The 27,594-nt window shown below is 51.5% G+C and overlaps 1 protein-coding gene across 9 annotated transcripts in view; it reads right to left on the bottom strand.

Moving 5' to 3' along the window:
* Positions 1-23,550: 23,550 nt before the first annotated feature.
* CBX5 (chromobox 5) overlaps positions 23,551-27,594 on the bottom strand; it is a 34,136-nt gene continuing 30,092 nt past the window's right edge. For all 9 annotated transcript variants that reach the window (XR_014051620.1, XR_014051621.1, XR_014051616.1 and 6 more), the window contains one exon: positions 23,551-25,327. The gene's annotated coding sequence lies outside the window, so the exon portion shown is untranslated. The remainder of the gene's footprint in view (positions 25,328-27,594) is intronic.

Here is a 27,594-nt window from a genome sequence, read left to right as displayed (position 1 = left end):
TCTGAATGACCCCTCACAGGGCTCTTCCCCATCCCCGAAGTCCAAGGATCCAGCAACTTCTGTGGTTCTCTGCCCAGGGGCAGGCATTGGTACCCAGCCCTCCTCTCTAAGCCACACTGGGGAAGTAGAGGTGGGACGTGGGATCACAGAGGACTTCCCCCTTTCCCACAGAACCAGAGCCTCCTCCCAGATGAACATGCAACTTGCCTGTGTCTAGCCTTCCTCAGATATCCAACCCAGTGGCTTGTGCCTTTCTTGGTCAGGAAGTCCCTCCTGATGTCTAGCTTACATCTTTGCTGCTGCTGCCGGTCCAGTGCTCAGCTGTGACAGCAGAGTCTGCGCCCTAATGGTCAGGGGATGGGGAAGAGAGGAAGTTCTTCACTTTAAGCCTGCGAAGGGAGGAGTGGTAATACAAAAAAAAAGGAAGATGGGGCTCACTCACTCAGCCCCATCTCTACGCCTGAAAGCAAGAGGAATGGAGGGTAGACGGCTGAAGACTTCCTCACAGAATTGGATGATGAAGGGCAAAGGCAGTGTGCCTCCCAGCCCGGCAGAGACCCCTTAGCGGCAGCTGCAGGAGAATGGTCGGCGCTTCCAGAAAAGCTCAGTGCGCCGACGCTGCTGGGAATCCCTGCGGCTCCGCCGGAAAGGAGAAAATCCTGATCCCAGAGCCCCCTTGTGGCCACGCGCCGGCAGGACAGGCAGCTCTGCCCGCCGCTGCCCCCAGGGATGGCGGGGTGGGAGACCCTGGTGCCCTGACTCAGGGAGGCAGTTCCCAGTGCCCCATCTCTGGAGAGAGACCCACTCTGCAGCCCTGAGCTCATCACATCCCCCAGTTAACCCCAGGGACAAGGTGTGGACAGAGACCAAAGTGTCTCTGCAGCCCTGTGTCAAGGGCTGATGCAAAACCTCATAAGTACTTACAGTCAGGCACGCACACATGAACAGCCATGCACACTCGTGGCTCCACAGATGTAACAGCACACACAGGGCTCTCCCGAGACGTGGCTCCTGCAGATTCTCTGTTGCCCCTGTCCTGAGAAAGAGAGGGAGATTGGAGGGGGTGGTGAGGGCATAGGTCCAGAGCAAGGGCAATGGCCAAGGCCAGGTTGGGAAGGTGCCCTGGCCCATCCCTCATCATCAATGGGACCCTGAGGAGCCCAAGACCAGTACCACCCCCACACCAGTGTCAGTGAAGAGGTCAGAGGATTGGTACAGACTCAACCTAACAGGGGCTTGGGGGATGTGAAGAGGGGGGAGCGGGAAGAGGGAGAGAGAGGGTCATAAACCCAGATGGAGACCAGACTTACCCCTTGGATCCACAGCCTTCTTTCAGGACTGTTCTCTTTAGCTAGTTGGAAGTCCTTCCAAACATCTAACCTCAATCCTTCCTGCTGGGATCAGAGAAGACTTCTCCCTAGGGATTACTGTGGCTTTTTGCCTCTGTTATGAACCAAACAAACACTTCTGAAACCTCAGGAGGAAGCGGTGGGGGGGCGGGGGGGGTTGGTAATGAATGAGAGGGAGGGAGCAGGAGGCAAGGGGGAGGTAGGTGGGACAGGTGGCCGTTGAGAAGGTGAGGTTTATGACTTTCTTCCCCATCCATGAGGAAGGAACGGAATTATGAACTTCCTTTGAAGGAGGCACTTGGGGCAGAAGACAGGGAGGACTTCCCAGAAAAAGACTGATGAGTCTGAAAATATTTTAGATTATTACAAACTGCAGATGATAGGGAGAGAGAGGAAAGGCAGAGCAAGAGAAAAGGTCAGGAAATGGAAAAGGGAAACATCTTATCCATGAAAAAGAAGAAAAATGAACACAGAGTGGAGAAAAGGGCCACAGACCTGCCGTGGTGAGGACCTACGATAGGACTGTTGATCTTAACTGCTCTGGGCTTCCGGCTACTCCCTGTTCACCAAGATGGGAGTCATAGTACCTGCCTGGACTCTCAATGAATGCAGCCCAGTGCCTGGCACAGTGGCTTCCTCCCACGTGCCCACTGGTGACTGAATCAGGGCAAAAGGCAGGAGGGGCCCTGGGAGACCCTTCCAGCTCCACTCCCATCACCTGTTGTTGTTGTTGTTTAGTCACTCACTGCGACCCCATGGACTGTAGCCCACCAGGCTCCTCTGTCCATGGGATTTCCCAGGCAAGAATACTGGAGTGGGTTGTCACTTCCTACTCCAAGGGGATCTTCCTGACCCAGGTATCAAACCCACGTCTCTTGCGTCTCCTGCATAGGCAGGTGGATTCTTTACCCCTGAGCCGCCAGGGAAGCCCCCCATCACCTATCCACCCATCAAACCATTATGGCCTTAGGGGACCAAGGTAAGTGCTGACCCCAGAGCCCGTGGATCAGAGGGGCCCAGGAATGTGAATTCTAACCAGCCCGCAGGTCATTCTGAGTCAACATCTGAGAACTGCTGACTTACCTCACTCTGTCATTTTTCAGGGGAGGGAAATGAGGCTCAGAGAGGCCAAGCAACCTGCCCGGGTCACCATCTGCACACCCACATGATTCTCACACGTTCAGTCAGGGAGAACTTCTCATTTCTTTCTGGCTGCAGACTCCAGGAAAGGTCTTCCTGGCCTTGCCTCTTGGTCCTGATTCTTTGGGGCCTCTGTACCCTCTCTGATCTGTGTCCAGGGGATCTGGTTTTGCTAGGACGTGAGTTGGGTCCGAGTCTCTGAAGTCCATCCCAACACCTAACATACAAGAAGTGTTCAATAGACATTTTGTAGAATGAACAATTCCATTAGTCAGTCCCTCCTAACCTCCACCCTGGGGGCAGGAACTTCCTCAGCGTCTCTGGGAAGAGGCCAGGAAGTAATCTGCTGGCTCCTGTTCCCTCCAGTCTGGGTCTTAGAGGGAGCTGGGACCAGCTCCCTTGCCCCCAGTATTCCAGAGCCAGCCCCACCTGGAGCCAGCCCCAACCTGGGCCAGGAGAGCGAGCGGCAGGACCCAGCTTTGCTTCTGGGGCTTGCTCCGTGAGCAGCTGGTCTACTTGTCCTCGAGGTAAACACGTGAGGTCAGGAACCCCCTCGGGAGACCAGGCAGGGCTGGGGGCATGAAAAGACCAAGGGTTATGGGTGCTCCACCCCTACTCCCCAGCCAAAGGCTGAGAGAGAGACCAACCTGAATGCCAGTGGTGCAACTTGAAGGCAAGTCCCACGTGGTCCACCTCAGGGGGTCTGTCCACCCTGAAGGTCTCCTGCTGCAGAAGGCCAGGTGGACACAGACCGTGGAAAGATCCAACTGAGCAGGAGAAGCGGACAGCAGGGTGGTCCAAGCAAGCTAGTCAGCACCATCCACTATCACTCCTGCAATCGTGTGCTGGCAGGCTGGTAATAGACTGGAGAGGGTCAACTAGAGATGGGGTGAGCTTAGGAACCCCCAGGGCTTAGTGACAGCAAAGACAGCAAGGGACAGAGAGGGGGAGAGAAGAGAGAAGGAGAGAGAAAGCAAAACATACACAATGGTACCCATGCAAGGAGGGCAACTTACCTCCATCTGCCTCAGTTTCCCCTTTGACGCTGTTGCCCGTAATACGGACTCATCACTCGTCACACAGCTACTGCCCAGCGGCTGAGCCTCCCTCCAGATTCCCAGAGCACTGAGAAACCCCTCCAAGAGGAGTGCGGGATATCTGACAAAGGCAGGCATGTGGGTTCTTGTTCCAGATCTGCCATGAATGTGCTTTGTAATAGTCAGAAAGAACCTACCCTCACTAGGGCCCTAGTTTTCCCACCTGTTAAAGCACAGGGACACACCGGGAGGACTTGAAGATCACCTCCACCTCCACTCCAAGAGATGGTGATGCCAAGTGTGTAGAGATGGTATAAGGCAGTGGTGGGGAAGGGAAAGAGCCTGTACTGAGAGTCCAGATGCGTACACACTTCTTCTTCTCAGATGGAGACACTGAAGCCCAGAGTGAGCCTATCATGCCAGGACTTCAAGGACCCACAGACCCTTAGTGATTGACATGTGATCATGCATCAGCAGCCTCAACACTGCGGTAAGGAGCTTACAGAAATGCAACATCTCAGGCCCAGCCCCAGACCAACTGGACCGGAATCTGCATTCTTTTGGCCATGCCAAGTGGCCTGTGGGATTTTGGATCCCCAACCAGGGATTGAACCTGCGCCCTCGGCAGTGAAAGCATGGAGTCCTGACCACTGGACCGCTAGGGAATTCTCAAGAATCTGCATTTTAACAAGATCCCCAAGTGATGTAAGGTTTGAGAGCAGCAGATGGCCAAGCACGTGGGTTTCACATGGATCCACTCAGGCCCAGCTCCTCTGCGTACTGTTCCCTCCCCTGCAAAGTGATGACAAAACTTCCTTCACAGCATCATCAGGAGGACTGGGGTCCACATGGAATGAGAAGTGTTTGGCACAGTGCTCGGCCCGCAGTGAGCCCTTAGGAAGCAGTCAGGTTATTGGAACTAGGGCTCACACCATCGTACAATACATTATCCTTAGTGCTTGGAGCTTTCTCGGGACAGCCTGGTTACCTGCTTGCTGGCTGTGTGATCTCAGTCAAGGCACTCAACCTTTCTGTGCCTAACATGCAGATTGAGAGTAGTCACAGTGCTCCCCTTGTAGTTATTGAAGGATTAAGTAACTGAATGATCTGACACACGTGGCAATAACTGCTCGATAATTTTTTTTCATTTTTTTATTCAACAGTTTTTTTTTGGCCACTGTGCAGCATGCAGGATCTTAGCTCCCCAACCAGAGATCAAACAGGTGCCCCCTGCACTGGGAGCAAGGAGTCCTAACCACTGGACCACTAGGGAAGTCCCTCGACAAATATTTCTACTGCTATTATTGCGAGAGCTCTGATGTCCAGAAACCTAGCTTTCTTCACCCCACTGGGTCATGAGGAAGAGGCTGGGGCAGAACCTCTTGGAAGGGGAGTCAGGAAGGGGAGGACAGGACCACTGCCAGCAGCCACCGTGCCCAGGGACCGAGCAGGCACTTTCTCTAAAGCCCCGTTTCTGAATGAGACTGTATGTGCACCTAGATCATGCTGACACACAAACACCCACTAGTGATAGCACCAGGGTAAGAGTCTGCAGGGGCTTCCCTGGTAGCTCACGGGTAAAGAGTCCACTTATAAAGGAGGAGTCGCAGGAGACACTGATTCAATCCCTGGGTCAGGAAGATCCACCAGAGGAGGGCATGGCAACTCACTCCAGTATTCTTGCCTGGAGGGCTACAGTCCACAGGGTCACAAAGAGTCAGACACGACTGAAGCGACTTAGCATGCAAGAGCCTGAAAGCTTTGCTGTAAACTTGCTGTGTGAGTCTTAACAAGTAGCTTGCCTTTTCTATGCCCTCAGCCTTCTCATCTAAAGAAGAGGATTGGACCACTAAACAATCTCTTGTAACATTCTGATTCCGTGGTCCTGGTACATTGAAAAACACACACCTGCCCCCCCACCCCCCTGCCATACACGTCACAACATGGGAAACCACAGGGCAGCACACGCCCCTCCCCACCTCACCCACACCCACACCCACACCCACATCCACACCCACACCCACACCCACACCCACACCCACACACCCACACCCACACCCACACCCACCCACCCACCCACACACACACACACACACACACACACACACACGACCAGAGGCCAGATGGAGGCACTCTGGAATCAGCCTAGCCTGGCTACAGACGCTGGGCTCTTCGCAAGGCCCCTCCCGCCCCTTCCCTCCACAGGGCCAGGTGAGCTGGGGCACACCCCTTCCCAGGCACCACAGTCAAGTGTCTGCTGCCCCCTCCTGGCCAAAGAAGGGATGGCTGCCTGGCCTGCAGAGCCAGAGGCCTGCAGGAGTGGGAGGTGGATGTCCAGCAGGCACCCTGTCCTTACAGGCAACTCGGCTTCAGTTGCTTGCCTTCCAGGATCCAGATGAAAGCTTGAGAAAAAAATGAGGACAAGAAAACCCATTGGCAAATTCAGACCCCTGGGTGAGGAACAGAGACAGGAAACAGAAATAAATACCAGACACACTAATATTTATTATATTAGCAGACAGATAGATGACACTTCATATGAGCCTGGCAGGGTCTTAAGTGCTTTACACATATTACCCCATCTAGCATGAGCCCCCACTTCACAGTTGGGGAACAAGGCAAAGTCACCTCATTACACAGCCAATGGCCTCACGTAGAGGAGCTGAGAAGGACCAAGTAGAGGGAGAGACTTGTGGAAGCAGCTACAGAAACGTGGGAGAGGAGGGGGTGGGGAGGGGGAAAGGAAAGAGCAGCAGGATGGCGGGGAGAGGGAGGGGTGGAAGGCGGGCTCCCCTTTGACCCCAGGGCCCCAAAGATGCTATCAGGCCAGACCCGCCGGAAAATCCTTCCTGGATCCCTCCACATTCCAGCCTCTGCCTGGCTGGTTTTACAGCCTCTTGGTGCTGCTGGACACTGTTTATGGCAGCCCCATTCTCCAGCCCTTGTCTCCAGGCCCCAAAGGCATCTGGCCAGGCGGAGGGAGGCTTGTGAGGGCAGGGGTCCCCCGCCCAGCCTCCCAACCCCTCCTTTGAACCCTGCTGGGCGCCGGAAGGAGGGGGCTGGGTGGGCGCCACAAGGGCCCCTTCCAGGCCCCTTCCAGGCTCCTTACTGAGTGTCTGAGGGGAGGAAGCAGTCTCCCGGGCCTGGGCCACCCCTCTAGGACCAAGTTCCAGCTCTGCCAATTCCTTGGACACAGGATTTCCCATGATTTAACCTTCCCCAGCCTCAGTTCACCATTATATAAAATGAAAATAATAGTACCTCACGGTTATTTTGAGAACTTGACATATTACAAAGAAAGCATCTGCTCCAAATGGTAGCCGATATTATTAGCTATTACAGAACTTGTAAATGAGGCAAAGAACTAGAGAGTGCCACTCCATTCAGTGGTCCTAGAAAATTTCCACTAATTCTACTCTCAAGCCAGTCCCTCTGCTGCTAGCTCCCACCTCTCAGCAGGTTGGGCCCCATCCCAGTCCCTTCAGCCTCCACACCCTCTGCCTGGGCTTGGGTGTGTTGCCCTCTGCTGGCAGTGGGCAGAACTGCGGTCTCCTCCCCCATCTGGGGCCTAGAAACCAGAGGCTTTGGGAGTAAAGAGCCACCAGGAAGGTGGAGAGGTTGTTCCCAGGGCAGCAAGTACCGGGACAACCTCTGTGGAACCCAGAAAAAGACCAAGGGCAATAGGACCCAGAGAGGGCTCAGAGCAGGAGTCAAGGACTAGAACGTCTGTATTCTAGGGAAAAGTTTGGGCGGATGAAACTGAATGGAAGAGGGGGGATGAAGGAAGGCTTTCTAGAAGGGCTTCCCAGTGATGCAGGGAGAGTTGAGGGGAAGGGAGCGAGGGAAAGTGTAAGACAGCTCCTTTCCAGAGACGTGCCCACCTGACAAAGACAGGGAGGGCTAGGGGACCACATACCTCCAGAGACACACATCCCTAGTGGGTACTAGGGATGGGAGAAGGACGCCCTCTCGCACACTCCAAGGATGGGAAGAGGTTAATTGAGTCTGTCTGTAGGCAAGATAAAGACTCTGGCAGAGCTGGAGCTGGTTCCCTGGAGTGTCTTCCAGATAACTCTCAGAACCTGGCTGAAGATGAACAACTCCCAGGGAGATCGGGAGGAGAGAGCCAGGAACCCGGCCTCCTCCACTCTCCCTCCCTCCTGTCCACTCCCCCAGTCCCTTACAGAAGTCGGGCCAGAGGAAGAACTTGCAACCACAGCTAAGGTTGCACAGCATTACCCTTCCTGGCCCCCAGGCACTGAACACTTATGGATCCCCCCTCCTCTGGCTCACTGGCCCATGACCACCACTGGGCAATTTCCTAAGAAGGGAACTCAACCTCCAGGGACTCTGGATGCTAGACCTTTCCTCAAAGTCATCAGCAACAAGTCCTTGAGCAATGTCAAGGGCTGTGGGGCCACAGTCCCCTTTTTCTGAGTCTCCAGACACTCCAGGAGGTCTGCTCTCCCCTCTTTCAATTCCTTTCCCACCAACTACCCCCTCCCTATCTCACCACCAACCCAACTGTCAAGAATTCCAAACAAGAGGCTGGGTTCCAGGCCCCGTGTTTGTGTTTATCTCATGACAGGCTCTGTCTTGTCAGAAGCTGCCCCTGTGCCTGACCCCCTGCCCACCCCCAGAGCTCTGCTGGGAGGATACACTGAGCAGGAGTGCCCACAGGCCAGGGCCTTGGGAGTGTGGGTTCCCTATCCTCAGAGCAGCCTGAGCCCCAGACAGGTGGAGCTGAGCCTGTGAGGGCCCCCTCCCCACCCCTTTCAGAGTAGTGTCTTGAGGAAGGGCCTGCAAAGAGGATGTCAAAGGCAGGAATAAACACAGGGCATGGGAGAGAAACTGGAGCTACAGAACTGAAACTGACCCTAAGCAGGTCATAAACAAAGCAGGACTACAGTAAATAAAGAGTGAAATCCACCATAAACAGAAAGTGAAATGGACTATGACAGAGGGACCTGGGGTAGTTAAAAACATGATCACTGACCCCTTCCCAAGTGAGCCATGAAGGGAAGGGGCCCTGGGAACACCTGGCCCAGGGATAAGGAGGCCTGGGAAAGGGACAGCATGAAGGACAAGAGCTGACTGCTAATGGATGGGGCACCACCATGGATGTGAGTTGATATAGCAAGAGAGATGGAAGTGAAACTTACAGAATGACTTCCTGGTGTCAAGGGCAAGTGTCATCTGCCACCACTTTGCCTTTTCTGTTGATCCTCACATTTCCCCTCCCTCCAGCCCCACAGGGCAGTGGGCAGAGTCCCAGGAAATAGCCAAGGGGGAAGATTCAGAAGCTGAGGCCCACTCCAAACCTCAGGAGAGAGAAGCACCTGAGTAGGGTGGGTGGTATGGAAAAGAAGGCATAGAAGGAATCATCAGATACCCCAGCAAGAAAAAAATATGAAATACTGGAGTCAACGGGGCTCCAAATTCAAAGGTAAAGAGCCAGCCCTTTGCATGCTCCCTTCCTTCCTCCCCCATTCCCCTTCCTGTTTCACCTTCCCTTTCTCCCTCCTCTGGTCTCTACCTCCTCTAGTTCTCCTCCTCTCTGGTGGCATCCACCCCACTCCAAAGCATCATTCCAAAACTCTGAGTCAATCCCAGCATCACTCTTCTGTATCAGCTGACCCAAAAGACTGAGACTGTAGGGACCTCCAGCACATTTAGGACTTGTCTCTGTCTTTCTGTCTCTCCATCTCCCCACCAGGTCTCTCTGCATTTTCACCCTGTCCACACACACTCACACACACTCACACTTACATGCACTCATACTCACACATCCTCATAAGTGCAAGTTCTCTTCATTTTCCTCTCATCTTTGTGTGCACGTCCTGGGCTGCTATGTCCTGCATCCATCTGAACTCTGGAAATCAGGAAGAGAAGGATGAAGTTGGTACCTGCCCTTGCCAAAAAAAGAATCCAGGTAGATCTGTTCAACTCCTAATCTGTAAGCATGAGTGGGGGTCGGGGGAGGGGAATGATGGGGCCTATAAACCTCCCCAAATCTTCCAAGGACCAGGAGAAGGTCCAGACATCATCAGCCCTTAAAGCCATAACCTGCTCCACTGCTACTCCCCCCACCCCCACCACACAATTACTATTCATAGTGCACAGCTGGGTGATTAATGACCTGATTAATAATTACTCAGGCTAATAAAATAATTAATTAATTTGGCAAGTCATTATTTATCTGTTCATCCTCAACCTGAAACTCTGCAACTAGGAGTTTGGGAATCTCCCCTCCAGGCTCTTTCAGAAATATGATCATTAATGCAAGTAAGGAAGGATGGGGGGATGGGACCTCTCCATCCTGAGATCCTCCCAAGGTAGGAGAAGAGATAGCCCAAGGGCTTTCTGAGAATGCAGATGGGAAGGGCTGCAGCAAACTGACCAGGCAACCTGAAGCCCTGGAAGGAGCTGACTAGGGAGGTCAGGGTTGTGGGGAAGGGGGGAGGACATTTCTTGGGGGGGAGGAGAGAAGACCATAACAGGGAGTTGGGGGTGGGGAGCTAAACACCCAGGTTTGGGGAATTCTTGGATGTATTCTCTCCAGCACATGATGGATGACACCATTTTCAACAAATGATCTTTATCTCGCCTCTTGTCTCCCAAATTTATGATGTTGCCCCCAAGCCCCAGGCTAGACAAGCAAGGATCCGGTGAGTCCTGGGGTGGGGAAGAGGCTGACTTGGGGTGAAGTCCAAGAATCTGTGGGGTGTCTCCAGGACTCTGCAGAGGGAAGAAGTCTCCCTCTAGCATCTATTTCTGGGCTCTTGAGAAACAAAGCTCTGTACAGGACTTAGAATTGAGTTTCTAGAACCTACAGAGTCTGAACCACCCTCCTCCCAATAAGGATGGGAGCAAAGAATAGGGAACAAATATGGACAGCCGATCTCCTGGGGGCTGGGAAGGGAGGCAGAATCCAGCCCCAGGGAGGGAGATGATTGGCATATCCAGCCAGTCTTTAAACAGGCAGAGCTATCTGCCACATTCCAGGCAGAGGGGCATACACAAGGCACGGATTCTCTGATGTCTGGGGCTGAGCTACCCGTCAGCCATTCACTGTAAGTTCAGACCTGTGGTAGGCTGCCAATATGTGCAAGGACAAATAACCAAACCTTGCCCTAGAGGTACTCCAGTTCCTATGGGGGAAAACAGACTTGTAAATAGATAATTCCCTCTGCCCGAAGTGCCATTAAAAAAAAAAAGTATATAAAATCCACAGGAGCGCAGAAACATCCTGCCTGGGGGTGTCAGAGAAAAACAATCCAAAGAGGGGACATCTGAATTCGGCCTTGATGGGAGAGTTCCTACTCTCCCCAAGTGTGGATGGAAAGTAGTGCAGAGACACGGAAGAGCGAGAGGTACTTGGAGAGTTATCAAGGATGGAGGCGGCCTGAGCAGGAGTCTAAACCTTTTCTTGCAGGCAGTGAGGAGCTAGGAAAGGTTTAAGTAGGATAGTGACCTGCCCTGATCTGTATTTTGGAAAGAGAATACGGAAGGCGCACAAGAGAGACGGTAGCAGAGGGTCCAGTTAGAAGGGTGAATGAAGCATGTTCCCGCTGAGAGATCCCGAAGGTCTGACAAGTCAGGACCAGGCAGTGGTCTGAAAGCTGGGAGCAGGCAGTTTAGATTTCAAGCCTCCATGAGTCTGAGTATAGAGACTCTAAGCCTCAGGCTGCAGCGATTTTCCTCACCACCCACAGCCATCCCACCAGCGAGGGTACAGAGAAGGGCAGGAAACCTGGGACTGAGACTTTGATCCACCCACAATTTTGAGGGGTGGGGAAGAGCCAGATCTCCTCCACAGAGCTGAGGAATAGGGGAATTTTGAGCCGAGCCTGGCTGGAGGGTCAGATGTCTGGGTTCAGCACGGCTTCAGCAGGGGGCGTGGACATGAGACCAGAGACAAGCAGAAACCCGCCCAATGGGTGGGCACAAGGGAGGGGCCGCGCGGCGGTGTTCCCGGTCGCCAGCAGAGGGCGCGCAGCAGGCAGGCCCGATCTGGAGTTAACCGTATTGAGTTGGCCTCGCGGGCCCGGGCGCCCTCTGCTGGGGGCCGATCCTGGAGACCCGGACCCGCGGCTGCAACAGTGGGGTGGTCTTCCATCTCTCCCGCTGGGCTACACCCAGAATTCCGCAGGAACATGGGGGTCTCGCCCTGGAATAATGGATCCTAGGTCTGAGACAGCCAGTTCTGGGTTGAACGTCCATAGCTCACAATTTACGTAAAATAATGCTTTCTCATCCATTCTTCTTTCCAACCGTCTGGAAAGGGAACAAGACAAGGGTACATTCCCATTCCACAGATGGGGAAATGGAGGCTTCAAACCGAGATCACATGGTTAGTAAGTACAAGACTTAAATCCAGGCCTCCACCCCAAGGCTATATTTGATGTTCCTGGTGGTGGTGGTGGTTTAGTCGCTAAGTAGTGTCTGACTCTTGCGACCCCATGGACTGGAGCCCGCCAGGCTCCGCTGTCCATAGGATTTTCCAGGTAAGAATACTGGAGTGGGTTGCCATTTCCTTCTCCATTCATGTCCCTACTACGTGCTAGTCACGTGTGGTCATTGTTCACAGATGAAGGATCACCCAGGGAGACAAACTAGAGGGCCAAGAGGAAAACTAGTCCGGCTGGCGCGCGCAGGGCAAGCTCCCCTTTCCCAGGGATACAGAGAGGCCACTTAAGGAAGTGCTCTGAGCGCACCAAAGGGCGGGGAGCGGGGGGCCGAGGTGCAGCAAGAGCCAGTGTGCAGACCTTCGTGGAGATCTGTACCGCCAGCGTGAGGTCCGAGACTCGAAGCCTGGGCTCATCCAGAGACAGCTCGCCCCTCCCGGCAGAGGAAGGGTTCCCAGCAAGCTCCAGGCGAGGGGCGGGTCGCAGGGCCACCCAGAGTCTCTCCCAGTGGGCGGTCAGAGTGAGCGCACCGGGTCAGATGCCGCCTACCCCTTGGGTCCTGCAGCCGCTTCCGTGGGGGAAGGGCGGCCGCCTCCACCTAGGCTTCTTCCAACTCTAACTCTGAAACTATATTTCCTTTCCCATCCCAACCACCCTTGACGGAATTCCGTGGTTTCGGGTAACTCGCCTCCAGCTCCTGAGTACAGGCTATCATTACCCCCTTACACTATACCCCGCAGGTCTGACTGCAAATGGGGAAGTCCTTCCTGATGTCTGACCACCATTCTGCCTGCTGCAGCTAAACCTAACAAGTTCTGTCCTCATGGGAGAAAGTGGGTGCTTTAACTTTCCTCCTTTTAGCTAAAGAATCCAAGCCTCCACCCCCTTTTCCACATCCTACCCCATCCTGACAAGGCCTCTTTTTAGGGATCCTCGTGATCTTCGTTTCTCTTGCCTTTCCTGGTCACAATAACCCAAAGTGTTTTCTGATTGGTTGTCCTCTCCCTTCCAATATCCCCTCTCTGTACCAGACCTCCCCGGCTGTGCTGATGTCCAAGTCCCACTCGCCAAGGTCCACAGACGGCCTCAGTTTCCCCAGTAGGGCGTTGAGTGCGCTGCCTCTATGGTGCCCTCCAGTTTTTTGAGGTCCCCTCCCCCAGCTTTTGAACAGGACACCGCCACGTTCTTTCATTCATCTCAAAAACATTTATTGAGCGCCTACTATGTGTCCGGCCTGAGTTCCTCCCCTCGACTCACTCGTAGCCTTCTGCTGCTTCCTAGGCTTGGAGGAAGGAGCAGGAGATCCAAGAGCGCCGATCTCCAGTCCGGAGCTCGAGTCAAGAGAGCTGAAGGTCATCTGCAACCGGGTGAAGCCACGAAGGTAGGGCGGGTCTGGTCGGACGCCTGCGGGTCTGAGTGCTCGGGGACCGCAGAGAGGACACTGCGCCAGGCGCCGGGGCCTGCCAGCGCTCTGACCTGGCGCAAGGATTTCCCATTCTTAGCGCAAGGAAGACCCCTTGTGGCCGTTGTGGGGAGAGCAGGCGAGAAAAGAGGGCAACAGCAGGGAGATGACAGTCCCCAGCCAGACTCCCTTCTAGGTCTTTCCTGGCGTGGGGTGGGGTGGGGGAGGCGAGGGGGTGCTCAGTGGCTAGCCGTGCCTGGCAACCCTTCATTCCACTTCCACACCCTCAAAACTCAACCACCGGCACTTCGGGAATAGTGTTCTTACCAAATCACAGGGAAAATGTCAAACAGTAGCACGTGTGACTGTGGTTAGACATCTGGAAGGACTTTTCTAGAAGCAGTTGGGAGGACTCAACTCATCGCAATTAACGGATGAAAGGAAACAGGCCTTCCGACCCTCCCCAGGCGGTGAGGAGAGATTCGTTTCTGAGGCTGAGGCGAGTGTGGGATTATCAGCCCCTGCGGTGCGGCTGCCTCCGCTCGGAGATGGAAGCTCTCTCCAGCCGGGATGCTCAGAGAGCGCTGGAGCCGGGGCCGTCCCTCTGTCCGCATTCTAGGGGTGAGGGTTGAGGGGTGGGGAGCACAGGTCGTCGGGAACAGGAAGGGGACTCCATGTTCGTCACAGTAGATTGTCACAGTCCTGAGAGGGGCCGTCAGGGCAGGAATGATGCACCCCCACACACCCTGTCTGAACTCTGAGCGGAAGAGTGCTCACTAGGCTGCGCCACTCCCCACCCCATCCCCCTTTGACGCTGCTGGCGACCGAGCCCTGTCCGGGCCGCGTGAATTTGCATACATTTGCATCCCCAGCTGCGCACAGCTGCATCCGGTTTTGGACCATAAATTCGTGGCGGGTGGCTCCTGGCCAGCGGGCCCTGCGCGGCGGGAGCCCTCTCTCCGCGCGCCTCCGCCGGGTCTGTTCACGCCTCGGGCGTTAGCGGGTTCTCACGCCTCCCCGAGCCGCCTCCCCCGGGTCGCGCCACCTTCCGGGCGTCTGTCTGCCTCGGCCAGCCCCAGGTCAGGCCTAAAAGCCCAGATCCCCGTTCTTCGTCTTTCGCTCTGACGCTTCAGGCCAGGGGATTTCAGGGCAGATTTTCCTGCCAGAACTAATGCGCAGCCTTCTAGGTGGTAGTCCTGCCTCCAGAAGCCCCTTGCCAAAAAACAGGTCTAATCATGGCCAGCGTTTGAAATTCTATGGACTCTCCAGGCTTGCAGAATAAACCGTGTATTGTTCACTCTCACCAAGGAAAGCCCCTCACATTTCGCCAGCATCTCTCTTCTTTATCTTTAGCCTTGTCTCCTGCATCACAGCCAGACCCAGGCGCATAACAGCGTGTGCTTCAATAACACAAAACTGCAGGAGGGTATTTAACTCCCCGGGAGCCCCCTCCCTCTGCCTGACCTTTACCTGCTCCTTGTTTCCACCTAGACTGCCCCTCCCTTTTGTCTGCTGGCCCAACACATCCTTAAATCGATGCTAAAACGTTTCCTCCTCTGGGAGAAATTTGTTCCCACCCTAATTTCTCTTACCCCTGGCAATTTGTAATGACATCTGTTAACACTCACAGTATAAACGTTTGGTCAGTTGCACCCACCAAATTGTTAAGACCGGGGCTGTTTGTTGCTGTGTCCTGGCTCTCCCACCAGGAGATGTTCAGAAATAATGAATGAATGAAGCTGCAGTTCCCCTAGGCACCCAGAGTAGAACACACATGTGAGACATTATGCTGGCTCCAAGCATCCTTTACAAGACATTTGTGAGGCCACAGGAGAGTTCCTACTCCGACCCCATTCCCTTTTGGTCCAAGCACCTCTCCACTGGAAAGACTGTGAGGAGTGAGAAACGGGAATTATGAGTAGAGAGTCGGTGCAGTGAAAGAGCACTGGACTCAGAGTCATGAGGCCTAGGGCTGCATCACCTCGGAAAAGTTACTTCCTCCCACTGAGGCTGTTTCCTCAACTGGGAATAATGGGAAGAGTACTGACCACTTAATAGGGACTTCATAATGATTGAATGAAATAGTTCATGAAATGCCTGAGTGCCTGCTCAGTGACTTCAGTCGTGTCCAATTCTTTGCAACCCTGTGGACTGTAGCCCGCCAGGGTCCTGTCCATGGGATTCTCCAGGCAAGAATACTGCAGTGGGTTGCCATGCCCTCCTCCTGACCCAGGGATCGAACCAGTGTCTCCTGTGTTTCTTGCGCTGCAGGCAGGTTCTTTACCACCGAGTCAAGGGGGAAGAAGCCCTCATGTATGCTTGCTCCATGTCAAAAAGTGTTGGATTTCTTGAGATTCCAGGCAGACGACGACGTGAGTATCCATCTTGCCCCTGCCCCCTAGGGAAGAGAGCATCTCCATTAAAAGTCCAAGCCAAGAAGCTTAAGGGCCTGGGGTTTCCAGGGCCTCCAATTTCAGCAGTCTGCATTCTACAGGAACGCGTGGGATAGCAAGACATTTACCCAGGGGGGTGGAGGTCACACCTGCCTGGCCGCTGACGGTCCTCACTGCTGTTCCCCTAACGGCTACCAGGGGGCAGCACAAACCCCCAGATCACCTCAGGCTGCCTGACCACTAGTGGCAGGTACCTTCTGGGCCATTCTCAGAACTGAGTCCTGGTCTATTTCTACCATCCCCTCCCAGGCAGGCCTTGGTGACTCCCCCACCCACACCCCTCGCCCAGTGCCTCCTGTTTTTTCTGCTGGTTTTGTGTTCCCTTGGCCAACTCACAGCAGACTCCCAGGCCTCCTCAATGCCCAGCCTCCCCTTGATCATGACCAGTCTTGCCCTAAGCAGGCACCCCAGGACTGAGGAGGGCACAGTTAAAGCCTCTGGGAACAGAACACAGTAAAAGTTCTGGGGAGGACAGACCTGGGTTCCAGGCCCAACTCTATCACTAATCAACTGTGACACCTCAGGCAGACCACGAAGGGCGTGGTCTCTCTCAGAGTTGTGAGGTATCGGTGCCTTCGTTGCACGGCCAGCTCTACTTTGCTCTGTGTGTATCTTGCCCAGCGTTGATCCTTCTGCCTCCGCCCAAGGTTCACCCTACCCCTGCTCAGGCCAGAGCCTCCCTCGTACCAGCCCTATTTCCGGTCTGGTCTCGACCTCTCTGGAGCTGGTGACAAGACCCATCAACCCGCTGACATTCCTGGATACACAGCCCTCCGCCACCCCATCTCACAGACAGGAGGCTGGATGAAGTTGTCCCTGTCGAGACTCTCATCATCTTTCTTTCATGGAGATGGTGACCAGGAGGTGCCTTGACACAACTCAGCTGCCCTTCCCAGCCGTGATGCTTCTTCCTTCACTCTCCACCATACCTCATCCTTCTCACCTTTCTTTTGACTCTCTTTTCTTTTTTCCTCCTTTTATTCACCCACCATTTCTATTTCCTCTCTCCTCTTTCTTCTGAGACTTGGTTTCTTCCCATCCTCTCACCCTCTAGAAACCCTATTCACTCTCCATCATAGATATTTCCCCTGCTCTCCTAGGAGAGTTCTCCAGCATCTCCTTCCAATACCCGTCCAACATCTTCTGGTGATTCAAGGGCCAGCCTCACTGATAAGGGTTTTGAGACCCAGACAGAGCCATGCAGAAAGCAGGAGGGCGGGAGGAGGACTGGAGCTGAGGCCAGAGTGTTTGGGCAGGGAAGGTCTTGCCAACCACGTTAGTGTTCTTGGTGAGTTTCACACTTGCTGGTAACAAGGGAGGGCCTCCCTGATAGCTAAGTTGGTAAAGAATCCACCTGCAATGCAGGAGACCTCAGTTTGATTCCTGGGTCGAAAAGATCTGCTGGAAGAAGGTAATGAGGGAGACAAATCCAACCTCCCATCATGTCATGTCATGTAATGTCATTTTTCTTTTTTTAGGCCATGAAGTATGGCTTGTGGGATCTTATTTCCCCAACCAGGGATTGAACCCGGACCACAGCAGTGCATGTCATTCTTTAAATTATGTTCACATCCTTGTTCACCGCCCATCTCTCAGAAAGTCTGTCATGACCATCCCCCAGCACCAACTATATCCTAGACTGTGAGCTCAGAAGGAAGAAACAACATGTAACTCCATCCATAAAGCTCTTTGCTTGGAGAAGCCTCCAGGATGCTCAGGAGGGGGCAGCGGAAGGCACGTGGACACAGAGGGGACAGAGAAACAGTTGAGGCTCAGAGTTACAGGTCTGGGACTCATGAGCTTTATCATATGTGGTGGATGAAATGATGAGAGTGTCTGAGCTATCTCAGGAGGAGGGAACCCAGGGATGAGAACCAGAGCTAAGGGTGGAACACTGGAACCATCACTAGTTCAAAGGTACGAGGCTGAGTTGAAGCAGCCAGAAGTAGAAGGGGGCCTTCCAGACCCAGGTCCTGGTAGAATCCATATGTAGTACATTCATATTAATTTTAAGCAATAATTGTTAAGAATATATATTGCTATTTGTGCTTCACCTGGGGTTAAAAAAAAAAAGAAAGAATATATAGTGCTATGGAACTATTTTATGATAAGCAAAAACATACAAAATGGTGAGTGCTGAGTGCTCAGTCATGTCCTATTTTTAAGACCCCATGGACTGTAGCCCACTAGGCTCCTCTGTCCATGGGATTTCCCAGGCAAGCATACTGGAGTGGTGGCCATTTCTTCCTCCAGGAGATCTTCCTGACCCAGGGATCGAACCCACATCTCTTGTGTCTCCTGCATCTGCAGGAAGATTCTTTACCACTGTGCCAATGGCACACAATGTAAAAATATGAATTTGTCTTCTATGGGTAAAAATCTGATCAAGCACATAAATATAAAAATATGTATTATATTAATGTGATAGAAGTATGGTTTTTCCACTTTTTCCTTTTATCAACTTTTTGTTATGATTATAATAAAAGATAAAATATTTTGTGAAAAATGAAATAATTATTCAACATTTGAGCTGACTCCCCTCAGGAAACTGACAGCCAGCACAGGAAATTAATTTAACCAATATCATATAGCCTATGGATGACAAAACCTGACTTGAATTCTCATCTGATGATTTTTTTCCCACTTCCCCGGGCTGTTCTGGGCTGATGCTTTGGCTAATTCTGGAGCAAGGTCAGTTGTGAGCATCTATTCTTTCCTAATTTCTCTCAAACCACACTTTATCCTGCCACTCTTTGTGCCCTTGACCTTCCCATATGCTTGCTAGCCTTGCAGTAGCAGGCTGCCCCTGAGGCCCTTTCTGGCCTCTCTGCCTTTCCACCTGAATAGACACAGTGCCTGCAATTTTCTGCTTCTGATCTGTATGGTTGTCCTGGTACAGAGCTATGAGCAGCTTTCCTTTGCCACTATTAATGACTTCCTCCCCTTGGCCCACAAGGCATCTTCCAGAGCCTGTCCCAAGCACAGTTCAAAGCACCTCTCAACCATATTCATAAAGGGTTTGGGGATGATCTTCTCCCTGAATTACCTAGGCCATTGCATTCCCTCCATTAGAGTGACTCGACTTGGACTCCATGGAATTTAACATATTCAAATGAGCAAAACCATATATTCAGAATTGTTGTTCAGTTGCTCACTCGTGTCCGACTCTTTGTGATCCCATGGACTGCAGCACGCCAGGCTTCCCTGTCCATCACCACCTCCCGGAGTCTGCTCAAACTCATGTTAATTGAGTCGGTGATGCCATCCAACCATCTCATCCTCTGTCGTCCCCTTCTCCTCCCGCTTTCAGTCTTTCCCAGCATCAGGGTCTTTTCAAATGAGTCAGTTCTTCGTATCAGGTGGCCAAAGCATTGGCGCTTCAGCTTCAGCATCAGTCCTTCCAATGAATATTCAGGACTGATTATACTCAAGTTAACACACCCCTTCAACTCTCATACACACACAGACCTGCCATTTGCTTGGTGGCAAAAGGGGAGCTGTTTGCCTCATCCATTTTTGGGGGGAGAGCCACAACTATTTTGTTCTGAGAAATCTCTAATGCACATTAGCAGACCCTTGCCTTCAGTCAACTGGACCCCTGTACAGCCACTCCCACCGCACCCAACACACTCTCCTCTCAGACCCTTCCTGGGATGCTGGAAGCAAACTGGGGATTGAAGGAAGAAACATCAGGATTCCAGGCACTCCACCTCCTACACCAGGGTGGAAACTGAAGTCATTCAGGATGCAGAAGGGCGTTCCAAATTTAAAACAGTTTCTAGATTTTCTGGGTGGTCATCCAGTCCACCGCAAAGATTATTCTAACTCAGGATACATGAGGGTAAACACTACATTGATTCACTGCCCAGAGCTCTTCAGAAGTGAAGTTCCAGCCGGCTGCGTCCAGTGAAGGAGAATATATTTTGCCTGGACGCAGAGGATTCCATCTTGAAGGGCCTTGAGCGTCCTCGTTCCTCCTATCTGCGGTAGGGCACATGCGCATGTGCACATGCTGCCAGCACATCATGGTTTTCCAAGCCTCCTTTCTCCCATCCTTCTAATTCTGGTCTCCCAGTCTTTCGCGGGGACATCCTTGTACCCCCTTTTCTCTCCCTCCCTCCCTCCCCTGCTCCACCTCCTCCAATCCAAGCTTGCAAGTTCTTCCCCAATCATGCCTGACCCAGCTCCTTAATTCAAACCAGAAACCTTCTTCTCTGATCCAAACCTTCAGATCCACAATGAGTGAAAAAAGTGTGGGGTGAAATAAAGGGAGAGGATGAGCGATCAGATCGCTGTTTCTCACCTCCCTCTACAGGCAGGCTGGGCCGGCATTTTGGGGTGAGGGCGGGAATCTGAGAATTGTTTTGACTTGCCCTTGATCCCCTAAACTGACCAATAGAGAAACAGGAGTCCCCCACGAAGAAAGTTTTTATTCCCACGCTGAAAGGCTGCAACAGATTCATACAGAAATAAGTATCCAATTGGCTTAGCTGGACACTAAATATCAGTGTTTTCCAGCCTTGTTACAACACCCGAGACTCCAGTCATCTCAAGGAGGGCTATGAAATTCTCAAAAGTGATTATCTTAAAAATTCTAACGGAAAAATATCACACAGTGAACTGACTTTGTAGGGATGGCAAGGTTTTCTCTCCCCTACAAAATCATAAAGAAACCAATAAAAATAGAAATGGTTTTTCAAGGTTAAGAATCCCTGTTTTAGACAGCATTGCTGAGAAAATCAGAAGGGCTGAGAGTAGAGAGCTGCTCCAATCCCCAGAAAAAGGAAAACGGTGATGCTCTTCCCCATCCCTCCAAAGGAGAAGTGGGGAAAAAGTGTACTTTTCATCTCCTCTCAACCCCTTCCCTCAACCCCTCTTACTAGCTGTCTACTCTTAGTAACATGGAAATAAAAGAACAGGGAGAGAAAAAAAGGGAAACATTTTTTTTTTTAATGATTTAACAGGAGAAAAAGTCAGAGGGGCAGGTGGTGGAGAGGCAGGAAGGGTGGAGAATACGTGGAGAGATCCGGTGTCCTAGTCTAGGAGTGGACGTGCCTGCATCCTCCCCAACAACACCTTTGAGGAAGAGACAGCCCCTGCTCTGGCCCAGGATCAAAGGGGCAGTTCCATCCCCTCCACCTCCCAGCTCCAGGTGCAGACTGGAGTGGAGAAGTGAGACAGGGACTAGAGGCAGGGGGGCTGTGACAGAGGCGAGAGCCTGGTTAGCTCCAGGTCTCTGGGAGCTGACTCTCCCAGTTCTTGCCAAGAGAGTTGAAATGGAAGCAGCAGCAGGTTACAGACGGGTGAGAAGTAAGGCGGAAACAGGCTGCATGGAGAGGTGCTGCATGGTCTTGGAAGTAGCAGGAGTGGTCCATCACATTCCTGTGCAGCCCAGGCAGGGGGTTCAGCATCCCTGCCCCCACTCCCTCTCCCGGCAGAGCTCACCTGCCCTGCCCCCACGCTTGCTGCAGATATAGGAGAATTTCGTAAGCTGCAGCCGCTGTGGCCAGTGCTTCCACTCCTCACCAGCTACCTTCCCCAGAAGAGAGCAGCAGCAGGAAGAAGGGGTGGAGGGGGAGAGAGGAAAGGGTGCAATAATAACCCCAAACCTTTTCATCTCAGCAGCCCCCATATTTATCAGCAAGCTCAATTCTCAGCAGCTCTTTCTCTCTCCTTGGCTCATAACCAAATGATCGCACAAGGCTTTGCTGAGAGGAGGCATGAGGCCGCTGAGCCGGCATCGCCTCTCCCAGTCTGGGGGTTGGGAAGGAGTGGGGGGCACCACATTATACGGAGAAAGAGATGCACCTGTTTCCAGCGGTGGCGTGGGGTAGAAAGAGCTCATAAAGAGTCCCAGGTTGTTGCAAGAAAGATAATAATTTGATGGGGTTGAAATTAAATGTCCAAATTGAGGCTGCTTATGGACTTTGAAGGGGGTGGAGAGAATATGGGGGGCAGAGACCAGAAATGAGAAGGAAAAAAAAAGACAAAGAGAAAAACACACGATGGAGTAGACAAAAGGGAGAAACCATAAAAAATACCGACGCACAAATAAAGACAGAAGCTGCGAGAGGAGGGAGCTGGCACCTGGAAAGCAAGATGTTACAGCTGCAGAGGGGGTTGGGGGAGCAGGAGAACCCTGGGAGGAGCAAACAACCAGACTCTTACATTCATGTCTTCGCAGGGTTCACAGCTTTATGCAGGCGAGTCTATGCGGGTTCTCCCTCCCCCTTTACCCTCCACACTGTGCCCATGTGGCTTGCTTGCACACCAGTTGGCCAGGCTTTGCCTTGTCTGTCGCCCACCCACCATAGGTCACACATTGGGCCTGGAGAGCCTCTTGGCCTATCCACAGGCTCTAACGGGCTGCGCTCTGCACACACTGTGGTGCAGCAGCTCCCAGCACCGAGGCTCTGAGGCCCCTCTCCCACTTCCTTCCAAAAGCAGGAGGCTGCCTGGGGGGCTGCTTCCTCTTAACAGGGCGATTTCAAGCTATGCACTCAGTCATCCAGCTAAGCACAGACTCCCACGCGTTGGCCCTCCATCTTCCCCAGGCTGTTGGGGCTGCATTGATTTTGCGAGCTCCGCAGCCCTTCAGTGGAGACAAAGGGGGAGGCACAACTGGCCGGCCGGCCGGCCGAGGCCTCGTCCAGCATGCTGAGGGCCAGGGTTCCCGGGAGAAGAGTGATGAGCAGCGAAGAGCTTAGCTGAGTGCCAGGCCGGCATATCCCGACACACCGGAGGGAAACAAAACCGAGACACTGCTGTTTAGGAGTGGGAGCGAGTGTCAAAACCAGAGTCGTGCTTTCTGACGGGCCCAAGGCAGAGATAAAGTGGCGTGATGGTGAGAGAACTAGAAAGAGATGGGAAGGGAAGGGGGCAAGCAGTCCCCAGCTTCAGAGGTAGGAAATAAATAATGTCCAGAAGGGTCTGGCTCTGAAGTGGACCAAATGGCTCTCCTGTCCCATGTTTATGAGGTCATGGACCATTAAACCAGCCAACCTACAGATGTCTTCATAAGACTTTACGAGATTAGACTGGGGAGACCCTATAACTCAGCAGCAAGAAGGGAAAACAGGAGGGAGAATTGCAGATAAGAGATGGTGGAAAAGGAGAGGAGGCGCCTCTCAGTGGGAGGATGTCTGGATTCTGGCATCCCTCCGTCTTCACTTCTCGCTCCTGAGGTTCCTAGGCGATTCAGAACTGCGACAGGCTTACATTGCCCAGCAAATTCTTAATTATCTACGTTTTCTTTCTAATCCAACTTCCAATTGCCCCCCACCCCCACCATGCCCCACAATCATTAAGATGCTCAATTCCTTTGGTATTTGTGAAGCAAATCAAAAAGATCAGTCATTTTATAAACTCACAAGTATTGGGATTTTCAAACCTGTTTGTCCATGTGGTTTTCCACAAATTCAGTAACTAGGAGCTGACTTTTCTAGGGGTCCCTGAAGGTTAACGTTTATTCTTCCAGCCATTTGGAGCAGACAGGTGCTCTGCTCGGAGATCAGGAAGGCACAGAATTTGAAGGGGTTAAGGGAAGGAGTAGGGAACAGGGTACACTTTCTCTTATTCCCTCAGGCTTGCGCCACCCTGTGGTTGTTTGCAGAAAGTCAGAGACCAAGAATACTTAGAAAAAAAGCCCTTGTTCTCCTAGCTCTTTCAGAAACCCATGTGCTGCCACTGACTGACGTTTGAGCCCAAATTAAGGAAGGAGGGTAAGACCCACATCTTCAAACCACCACTCAGGATCCGTACTTGAAAAGCAACCATTTATTAGAACCAATACAAGAGTATGAAAAGAGGGAAAGGGGGTGGGTGAAAGGGGGGAGAGAATGAGGTCTGCATCAGATGTCAGGTGTGAAAACACGTAAATTGCCTACTTTGAAACATTTACATTTAAAAGGCGAACATATATATATCACTTATCCTAAAAAAAAAAAAATCAAAAGCAGACATGTTTGGCTGAAATATAACCAAGAAACACAACCAAAACTCCCCCACAAATCAAAAAGGTCCATAGAGAATTCAATTTCCCATTTTTCCATTCAGAAATCTGGCTACAAAGTGTGATTTGTTTTGCTGCTCAGGATGGTACTGAGTGCTGAAAAAAACCCAGCTCCTGGAGTCTCTCAGAGCCCATCCTGTGGGAAGGGGTGGGAAGGCCTGTGGGCTGCGGGCAAATCAGCTCCTGACTACTTGGCAGGATGGCAGACGGTGCTCCCTCCATCCTCCAGGCCTCCCCAGGACCGCCTGGTGCTGCCGGTGCTGTGAACAGAGTCCACAAAACACCAAGAACTGGAATGTGACTTGCAGCAAGGGGCCAGGACCTTGTGCTTTATCGTGGGTTACACATCTAGGGCCAAGGAGAGGGAGAGAAAGAGCCCTATTGGGAAGAGGAGCCGGCTGAGCCCCTAAACTGAGATGGAGAGTAAGGCTCTTGAGCCCACACCTGGGCAAATAGTGTCCGAAAGTTTTCCCGAACCAGAGGGAAAAAAAGGTCAAGGTCAGGTTCAGACTGTGGACACTAAGAAAGAGATGACAGATGCTGAAAACAGTGAACTGGATGAAGCTCTCAGGAGTATCAATGCCCAATTCTGAGTGTTAATCATGTCCCTAGAAAAAAAAAATTTCCACAGTGGCTCTTTTTTGGTGGGGGATGGAGGACGCAGTTATGTTTATTGAACCAGCTGGTTCCTGTGGGGAGGCGGAGGCTCGAAGACAGATACCTAGAAGAGGTGAAGTGACCCAGCTGTCCTGGGGTCAGTTCAGGGAGTGAGAAACATAAACCACGCCCAGGGTGTGTACTTTGCTCCTGAGACAGCTCCAGTATGTTCCAAGCCTTAACTCCCAACCTGCAGAGAAACAAGCAGTAGCACCCCTGACTCCTTAATCCAATGCTCTCGGTCTCAAACAGCCTCTTCTTGTGGATGCAAGACAGAAAATACTGAGTGCCGTCCTCCATAACATCCTATGTAAGTCTGGACTATTAAGACTCCAACATTCATGAAAACACTGTCAACATCTGAACTAGCAGCTTTGATGAGGGGTGGGGGGCAGAGAACTTGCCGAGGTCACTAAGTAGTTCCAACCTTGGGACAACTCAGTGAGGACAAAAACCTAGACTTCGGCTCAAAGCATCCTCCATCGAGGACCCTGAAGTATTCTGTCAACTATGATTTACAATGCCTCACAACACCCCTGTGAGGTAGGTCAGTATTATTACCCCCATTTGACAGATGGGGAACTGAGGCATTGAAAGGAGTGACTTGCCCAAGGTCAGCCATTATGAATTAGCGGAGGAGCTTGGCACACACAGTCAGCATCCACTCAGTTCTTGTTCCACATCCTGGAGCATTTTTTTCTCAAGAGTGCACTTGAGAGCAAAAGGAGTAGGTAGGCACAGCTCACTCTGCAAACCAGATGAACTCAATCAACCCACAAGTGTTAACTGATGGCCTATTATTTATCCAGCATAATGCAAGGAGTCTTGGAGAAGAAACAAACTTCTGAAAGTCACGCGTTAACGGGCATTCTGAAAATAAAGTTACATTTTAAACATTAAGGGCACGAATTCTTTTATAAAGAAATACTCAGTTTACCATAAGAGGTGAAGGACTAAGTCACACTGATTTCTCAAAGTTCTATACTGAGTAACCCAAATCCTGAAATTCAGAATGAAGCAACACCACGCTCAAGCAGAAAGCCAAGAACCACTTCCTCAGTGGTGGTGGCTCCATGCTGGTGGGGAAAGGCCAGCAACAGCAGCGGCAACTTTCTCTACAGGCTCCCCTGGGAACCCTGGCACCACCAACCCGCTGCTGCCACTCGTCCTTCCCCCATGACACCCAGGGGTGGCAGTTTCCACCCTTTCTGCCACAGCTCAACCTCAGGAGTTATGGTATCTTCACATCAGCTCAAGATGAAGGAGACAGATGGTGACACTTACTTTTCCATTTAGGGAGAGGGTATGAAGTGGTATGAAGTGATTTCTATTAACTAGTCAGAGACTCTTGTAATATTCCTACCTCCTGCCAGAGGCCTAAATCTTTAACAAAAGGCAAAAGAAAAACATCCCCACCCCCTTTGGATTTATACTGGATTCTGGTAGAAATCACTATATGACTGTTATCTTAAAACTAGGGGATAAACTAAACTAAACCCACAGCCAGTCCTGGTTAGAATCAAATTGTAAGCTACTGGAAACTGCAAAACACTGACTTGAACCTTTAAAAGTGCCGTGATAGGATGACACTCGGTATCTTCTAAGGTCTTTTTGAAGAATCTCCAGGCAGGAAGCACCTCCTTTCCTCCATACCCACTTGCAGTAGCCAGAGCAACAGGACCCTATGTACATCAGAGGCTCAAACAGTGAGTCATCAACACACACAGTATCACGTTCACCAGGGATACTCTAGTTCCAGGAAGGACCAACCATTTCAAGACCTAAATATAAACCTTTTTTCATTGATTGCTGATCACACTGGGTAAGTCCAGGTGATGAGAAAGTTCAAGACTGATTAAACAGCAGTGACAGTTCAGGGTCAGCCTGCATTAGAATTCCTCAAAAAGCATGACAAACTGGCCACTGGGGCCTGGGTCAACTGTGAGGGTCACACTCACCAATGCCAGGGGACATCACCAAATTAGAAAAGAAAAAGAAAAAAAGGAGAGGAGAGAGAATGACAAGATAAAAAGTTCATTGCGTTCAATTTGGCCTAATTTCTTGGTAATAGTTTCCTATTAGATTTTCTGATTAATACTGATGGCTCTTACCTAGGCTGTGATAATTAGGTTTTGATCTATTGTGACATTAATGATCACAATCAGTTGACTTTGAAATGGTCTTAATTAATGGCTCTTCCCTTGCTGGCTGCCTCCAGCGCAGGTTCTGTCCCCTCCCCTACCACCTTGTTTTAACTCCTTCTCTTACTGACCTCAGAGACAAATAGCAGGAGGACCACTTTCTTCCAATGAACCAAGATTTTAAACTATCTTAAAACATTTCTCAGACAGAGGAGCAACATGAGATGTTAGGTGAAATGAGGATCAGAACAAAAGGCTAGAAAACATGCTCTCGACAAAGAGGAAATATTCCATCTGAGCAAGCAGAATAAAGCATGATGTTCAAGTGGCGACAACAAGCTGAAGAGACTCTAACAAGACAAGATGAGGTAGTTTAAAATTCAAGAAATTCAGCGCAAGCAAAAAGAAACTAGAATTTTTATGAAGCTATCCAAAGAACCTTCACCTTTAAGTCAACTTTCAATTATCCAACTCTCAATTATGCAGGCAGAGAAAAGTATCATTTTTCCTGTGGTCACATGGTCAGAACTAGGACATTTCTTAAGGTCAGACCGTTTCTTATCACGGCTGTTTCTTAGCATGGCTCGGCCTCACCCTGGACCTCCCCAGATGGATTAAATCCAAAACTCCAGGTCACATGTATTTCTGGGAGGTTTCTGCATAACTGACACAAGTATCTGCTTAGAAATCACCATCTTGCAGCGTGAAATAAAACTACACTGTCCAGAACAGAGGCCCAGGTGTCACCGGATGGGCCCAAGCCCTCTCTTCAGCAAGTCTTTTGTCATTGGAAAGTATGTCCCTGTTTCAGGCTCCAAGTCAGCCTCATGTTAATTCCTTCAAAAAGGATGAGAAACTGAAAAGGGTGTGAGCAACTCTTGATCTGCAAGGAATACATTTTACAGAATCTGCAATGAAGTAACAACACAAAACTGGCTATGCAACATAGCTGACGCTTTCCACAAGCAAGGATTAACTATACTATTAAATACTTCG

The sequence above is a fragment of the Giraffa tippelskirchi genome, chromosome 4 (assembly GCF_054371585.1).
Source record: "Giraffa tippelskirchi isolate mGirTip1 chromosome 4, T2T-mGirTip1v1.2.pri, whole genome shotgun sequence".
Taxonomy (NCBI): domain Eukaryota; kingdom Metazoa; phylum Chordata; class Mammalia; order Artiodactyla; family Giraffidae; genus Giraffa; species Giraffa tippelskirchi.
This window is presented reverse-complemented; position numbering and strand designations above follow the sequence as displayed.